Consider the following 7,824-nt stretch of genomic DNA (forward strand, 5'->3'; position numbering starts at 1 on the left):
ATCCCAAGAAGCTTTGTGTGGGAAGGGGTTCCCTCTGGCACACACACAGACACTCAGTGACCCCACAACACCACAGGAACCATCACTCCCTCTGACCATGAAGGACGCCCATCTATCTTCACGAGTATATTGATAGGCCAAGAGAGACCACTGACTCAAACAATGGACAAAGAGACTCACAACAATTTATAGATGTATAAATGTGTGAAGAGCAAGAAAAACATATTCCTTAGCAATATGTTTTTCATCTGGAAGCTTTCTCCAGAGGTGGTTTTCCATCTTCTCATCTCCCACAATTAATGTCTAATGAAGGAAAACATTCCCCCTCCCTTCTCAATTTTCCATCCTGAAGACTGTTCTAAAAATGGGTGTGGAGACTCCACCCACACCAGCTTTCCTATTCACTTCCATGTAGAATGGCAGACTTCTAGGGCACCGATCTCATCCTCTGTCTGATTACAAGATGCTCAGTCTCTTTGTGAGTCTCCTTTGAATGTTGATGAGATATTAAAAAGATGGATCTATCAGTGGAACTTGTTCCACCCTTGCCCCACCCAACATGTGCAGCCACTACTCCAAATATGAATCTGTTCTGGGAAGCCTTCCTGTTTGGGTGTTGTCTGTGATGAACACAACCTCAGAAGGTCATTACTGGAGAAGGGCTTCCAGAATTGCTGGTGAGAAGCTTGGTAAATCCTCTTCACCAAAAGCAACAATAAAACTGGACAAAATTGTCAAAAAAACAACCATTCCTGGAATCTCAAAATTGACCGAAGGCAAAAAACAGATGAGCATTTATTTAAAAAAAAAAAAAAAATACTGTTGAATCTCAGTAAGAACAAAGAGAGTTTACTGTGTTTTTGTCTGAAGCTGTTCCTTGCATCCCAGCTCTGAGACACAGGTCACACACACCAGCAGTTTCATTGCTAGAGAAGCTGACATGATTTGGAGTAAGCAGAGGAAAACTCATGCCCAGGGGCACTGTTGAAAACAATAGCAATATTGGCAGCAAATAATCAAAGAAGACCAAAAAAGCTAGTCTGATTTTGCCATACTGGTTGGGTATACCAGCAGAAAACTAAAAAAGAATTGTCAGTGAGATCTGGGGATCAAGACAACCACAGTCAGCCTTGATAAGCTCCCAAACATCCCTGGAGGTCTGAAAGACTATGTGTTCACATTCAGAAAGACTGGAGAAGCCCTTAGTGAACTATTTGTCCTTGGATAAATGTAAAACTGCAAGCACAGAAAGCAAAAGCTGTTAAGGACTTCTACAGTACCTAAACTCTGAATGTCATTTCCCAAACACATAATCCATGGGCAAGGATAAAAGTCCTACTGTTTCAAGGTGATTAAATATAACATCTGACCAATCTTTGGTTAATCACTAAGTTATGTTAACCAAGGAGCAACCACAGAAAGCCAGGCTTTTTAAAAAATTGGAGTGGGGAGTATTTATCTAAAGAAAACAAAAATACAAATTTGAAAATATATATGCACCTCCATGTTCACTGTACCATTATTTACAATAGCCAAGATATGGAAACAACCTAAGTGTCCATCGATGAATGAACAGATAAAGAAGATGTGATATATATACACATGGCAACCCACTCCAGTACTCTTGCCTGGAAAATCCCATGGACAGAGGAACCTGGTAGGTTACAGTCCATGGGGTTGCAAAGAGTCAGACACAACTGAGTGACTTCACTTTCTTTCTTATACATACATACACATATATACAAAGATTATTAATAATAGTAAATACAAATACTATTCAGCCATAAGAAAGAATGAGATCGTGCCATTTGCAATAACATGGATGGAGCTTGGGGGCATTATGCTAAGTAAAATAGTAATACCAGATCAGATCAGATCAGTTGCTCAGTCGTGTCCGACTCTTTGTGACCCCATGAATCGCAGCACACCAGGCCTCCCTGTCCATCACCAACTCCCAGAGTTCACTGAGACTCACGTCCATCGAGTCAGTGATGCCATCCAGCCATCTCATCCTCTGTCATCCCCTTCTCCTCCTGCCCCCAATCCCTCCCAGCATCAGAGTCTTTTCCAATGAGTCAACTCTTCGTGTGAGGTGGCCAAAGTACTGGAGTTTCATCTTTAGCATCATTCCATAGAGAGGAATACAAATACCATATGATCTCACTTATACAGAGAATTTTAAAAAATGAGCTCATAGATACAAAGAAAAGATTGGCAATTGACAGAGACGGGGTTGATGGGTGGGTGAAATGGGTAGAAGGGAGTCAAATGGTTCTACCGTCCAGTTATAAATAAATAAGTTATAGGGATGTAATATACAGCATTGTGACTGTGGTTAATAATACTGTACAGAATATTTGAAAGTTGCTAAGGCAGTAACGGTCCTCATCACAAGAAAAAACATTGTAACTATGTATGTATGGTGATGTTAATTAACCAGACTTATTATAATGATCACTTCAAAATATATACAAATATCAAATAATTATGTTCTACACTTGACACTAATTTTACATGTTAGTTATACCTCAATTTTTAAAAAGAATTTTTTTAATTAATTTATTTATTTTAATTGGAGGCTAATTACAATATTGTAGTGGTTTTTGCCATACATTGACATGAATCAGCCATGGGTGTACATGTGTTCCCCATCCTGAACCCCCCACCCACCTCCCTCCCCATCCCATCCCTCAGGGTCATCCCAGTGCAGCAGCCCTGAGCACCCTGTATCATGTGTCGAACCTGGACTGTTGATCTATTTCACATATGATAATATACATGTTTCAATGCTGTTCTCTCAAATCATCCCACCCTAGCCTTCTCCCACAGAGTCCAAAAGACTGTTCTTTACATCTGTGTCTCTTTTGCTGTCTCAAATATAGGGTCATTGTTACCATCTTTCTAAATTCCATATATATGCATTAATATACGGTATTGGTGTTTTTCTTTGTGACTTACTTCACTCTGTATAATAGGCTCCAGTTTCATCCACCTCATTAGAACTGATTCAAATGCATTCTTTTTAATAGCTGAGTAATATTCCATTGTGTATATGTACCACAGCTTTCTTATCCATTCATCTGTTGATGGATGTCTAGGTTGCTTCCATGTCCTGGCTATTGTAAACAGTGCTGCGATGAACACTGGGGTACATGTCTCTCTTTCAGTTCTGGTTTCCTCGGTGCGTATGCCCAGCAGTGGGATTGCTGGGTCGTATGGCAGTTCTATTTCCAAAGAAGACATACAGATGGCTAACACATGAAAAGACGCTCAACATCACTCATTACAGGGAAATGCAAATCAAAACCACAATGAGGTACCATCTCACGCTGGTCAGAATGGCTACTATCCAAAAGTCTGCAAGCAATAAATGCTGGAGATGGTGTGGAGAAAAGGGAACCCTCTTACACTGTTGGTGGGAATGCAAACTAGTACAGCCACAATGGAAAACAGTGTGGAGATTCCTTAAAAAACTGGAAAAAGAATTATTTTCTTAAAATATTGAGTATACACATCAGTGATTGCACACTACTAGGGAAATATATTTAGTTCAGGCACATTGCTAAATAAATAAACAAAAAACAAAAACAGCAAAAACAAACCCAGGGGAGAGGATAATAAGAATCCAGAGATGCTACCATACATTATTGAAAATGTCCAGTTTTCAACAAAAAGGCAAGCACAAAACAAAAACAGGACAGTGTGACCCATACACAAGAAAAGACAGGCAATAGAAACTATCTCTGAAAGATCTTAGATGATGGACTTACCAGACAAAGAATTCAAAGCAGGTATTACAAATATGTTCTAAGAACTAAAGAAAATGATGTTTAAAGAATTAAAAGGAAAAATAACAATAATGACTCATCAAATACAGAATATCAATAAAGAGACAAAAATTATTTTTAAAGGACTGTTTTCAAATTCTGGAGTTTAAAACTACAATAACTGAAATAAGAAATTCACTCATTTCAGGGATTCAAACATTTAAACTGGCAGGAGAAAGAATCAGCAAACTTGAAGGTAAATCAATGGAAATTGTCCAGTCCAAAGAACAGAAAGAAAATGTACTGAAGAAATTTTAGCAAAATTTGTGGTGTTGGAGAAGACTCTTGAGAGTCCCTTGGACTGCAAGGAGATCCAACCAGTCCATTCTGAAGGAGATCAGCCCTGGGATTTCTTTGGAAGGAATGATGCTAAAGCTGAAACTCCAGTACTTTGGCCACCTCATGCGAAGAGTTGACTCATTGGAAAAGACTCTGATGCTGGGAGGGATTGGGGGAAGGAGGAGAAGGAGACGACAGAGGATGAGATGGCTGGATGGCATCACTGACTTGATGGACGTGAGTCTCAGTGAACTCTGGGAGTTGGTGATGGACAGGGAGGCCTGGTGTGCTGCGATTCATGGGGTCACAAAGAGTCGGACACGACTGAGCGACTGATCTGATCTGATCTGAGAGATCTGAGACACATCATAAAGTGTACAGACATATGTGTTCCTGGAGTTCAAGAAGAGAAACAAAAAGGAACAGAAAGAAACATTTGAAGACATAATGGCTAAAAATACTTCTTGTTCACTCACTAACTCATGTCCAACTCTTTGCAACCCCATGGACTGCAGCAGGCCGCACTTCCCTGTCCTTCACCATCTCCTAGAGCTTGCTCAAATACATGTCCATTGAGTCAGTGATGTAATCCAACCATCTCATCCTGTCATCCCTTTCTCCTCCTGCCCTCAATCTTTCCCAGCATCAGGGTCTTTTGCAATGAATTGGCTCTTCACATCAGGTGCACAAAGTATTGGCGCTTCAGCTTCAGCATCCATCTTTCCAATGAATATTTAGGGTTGATTTCCTTTAGGATTGAATGGTTTGACCTCCTTGCTGTCCAAAGAGTCTTCTCCAGCACCACAATTCAAAAGCATCAATCCTTCAGCATTCAGCCTTCTTTATGGTCCAACTCTCACATCAGTACATGATTAATGGAAAAACCATAGCTTTGACTATACAGACCTCTGTCAGCAAGTGATGTCTCTGCTTTTTTAATATGCTGTCTATGCTTGTCATAGCTTTTCTTCCAAGGAGTAAGCATCTTTTAATTTTGTGGCTGGAGTCATCATCCACAGTGATTTTGGAGCCCAAAAAAAACAAAATCTGCCACTGTTTCTATTTTTTCCCCTTCTATTTGCCATGAAGTGATGGGACTGCATGCCATGTTCTTCGTTTTTTGAATGCTGAGCTTCAAGCCAGCTTTTTCACTCTCGTCTTTCACCCTCATCATGAGGCTCTTAAGTTCCTCTTTGTTTTCTGCCATTAGATTGGTATTATCTGCACATCTGAGCTTATTCATATTTCTCCCAGCAATCTTGATTCCAGCTTGTGATTCATCCAGCCTGGCATTTCACATGATGTACTTTGCATAGAAGTTAAATAAGCAGGGTGACAATATACAGCCTTGACATCCTCCTTTCCCAATTTTGAACCAGTCCATTGTTTCATGTCCAGTTCTAACTGTTGCTTCTTGACCTGCATACAGGTTTCTCAGGAGGCAGGTAAGGTGCTTTGGTATTTCCATCTCTTTAAGAATTTTCCACAGTTTGTTGTGATCTACACAATCAGAGGCTTTCACATAGTCAGTGAAGCACAAGTAATTTTTTTTAATTCCCTTGCTTTTTTGATGATCCAACAGATGTTGGCAATTTGATCTCTGGTTCCTCTGCCTTTTCTAAATCCAGCTTGTACATTTGGAAGTTCTTGGCTGACATATTGTTGAAGCCTAGCTTGAAGGATTTTGAGCATCACCCTGCTAGCGTATGAAATGAGTGCAATTGTACAGTACTCTGAACATTCTTTGGCATTGTCTTTCTTTTGGATTGGAATGAAAACTGACCTTTTCCAGTCCTGTGGCCATTGCTGAATTTTCCAAATTTGCTGGCATACTGAGTACAGCACTTTCACAGCATTATCTTTTAGGATATGAAATAGCTCAGCCGGAATTCCATCAACTCCACTAGCTTTGTTCATAGTTAGGCTTCCCAAGGCCCACTTGACTTCACACTCCATGATGTCTGGCTCCAGGCAAGTGATCACACCATCATGGTTATCTGGGTCATAATGACCTTTTTTGTATAGTTCTTCTGTGTATTCCTGCTTCCTCTTCTTCATCTCTTCTGCTTCTGTTATGTCCTTGCTGTTTCTGTCCTTTATTGTGCCCATCTTTGCATGAAATGTTGTCTTGGTATCTCCAATTTTCTTGAAGAGATCGCTAGTCTTTCCCATTCTATTGTTTTCCTCTATTTCTTTGGACTGTTCACTTAAGAAAGCTTTCTTATCTCTCCATGCTATTCTCTGGAACTCTGCATTCCTTGATCAAAAACATTAATCTACACATTCAAAAAGCTAAATGAACTCCAAACAGAGGGGAAAAAAAATCCACACTGAGATACAGCATAGTCAAAGTGCTGAGAGCCAAAAAAAAAAAAAAAGAGAGAAAATATAAAGTAGCAAGATAAAAACAATCCATCACATACAATGGGAAGGGGACTCAATAGTTTAACATCAAAAATGGTGAAAGCCCAGAAAGCAGTAGGGTGAAATGTTCAAAGTTGTTGTTTAGTCAGTAAGTCATGTCCAAATCTTTCATGACCCTGTGGACTGTAGCCCCCAGGCTACTCTGTTCATGGGATTTCCCAGGCAAGAATACTGAAGTGAGTTGTCATTCTTTCCCCAGGGGATCTTCCTGACCTAGGGATTGAACCCTCACCTTCTGCATTGACAGGAGAATTCTTTACCACTGAGCCACCAGGGAAGCCCATACTTGATGTACTGAAAGAAGAAAAAAATCAACCAAGAATCCCATATCTGGCAAAACTATATTTCAAAAATGAATGTAAAATAAAGACATTCCCAGATAAAGATGATTTGCCTTATAAAGAATACTAAAGGAAATTCTTCAGGCTGAAAAGAAATGGCACTAGACAGTAATTCATAGCCACACAAAGAAATAAAGAGCACGAGTAAAGGTAATAATGTAGTTCAATAAAAGAGATAGTATAAAGAGTTTTTCTCTTTTCTTCTCAACATATTTAAAAAAGAACTGCATAAAGAATAGTTATAATTGGAGGAATATAGCATATAAAGAAGCAATATATAAGACAATAATATCACAAAGGGGGGAGAGGGAATAGAGCTATATTGGAGTAGTTTCTATATTTTACTGAAATGAAGTTAGAATTATCTGAAATAGATTGCTTTTAGTTAAGAAGCATATTGTAATTCCTCCAGAAGAACCACTAAGGAAATCATTCCAAAAATATAATTAAAAACAAAAAACAAAGGCATTTAAAGAGTACACCAGAAAAAAATTATTTAATACAAAAAAGGTAGTAAAGAAGGAATACAGGAACAAAAAGACATGATACACAGCGAATACATAAAAATTGAGAGATATGATACAAATACATTAAAACCTACATTAAAAATAAATTATTATGTGCACTCTGGCATCACATACACAAAAGTGGCAATGAGATGGAAAAGATTAGCCTGGCCCCTGTGCAGGGATGATATGCAAATTCATAGCGTTCCATATTTTTTTGAGTGAAAAGCCTAATCCTGAATTATTACATAATGCATGGTTCTCTTTACATAACATTTTTGAAATGACAAAATTTTACAAACAGAGGTCAGGTTAGTGTTTGCCAAGGGTCAGGGAGGGGCAAGGGTGGTGGCGGCAGGGAAATGGGAGTGATTATAAGAGAGCAACAGGAGCGATCTTGTAGTGTTGGAACTGCTCAGTACCTTGAAAGGTGATGAAATTGTAATA

The 7,824-nt window shown here is 39.1% G+C and overlaps 1 non-coding gene across 1 annotated transcript; it reads left to right on the forward strand.

Annotated features, from left to right (window-relative positions):
• Positions 1 to 7,491: 7,491 nt before the first annotated feature.
• On the forward strand, positions 7,492 to 7,596 carry LOC133243583 (U6 spliceosomal RNA). Its single transcript, XR_009735137.1, has one exon. It is a non-coding gene; the product is annotated as a U6 spliceosomal RNA (small nuclear RNA).
• Positions 7,597 to 7,824: the final 228 nt, after the last annotated feature.

This window comes from Bos javanicus, chromosome X (genome assembly GCF_032452875.1).
Source record: "Bos javanicus breed banteng chromosome X, ARS-OSU_banteng_1.0, whole genome shotgun sequence".
Lineage (NCBI taxonomy): Eukaryota > Metazoa > Chordata > Mammalia > Artiodactyla > Bovidae > Bos > Bos javanicus.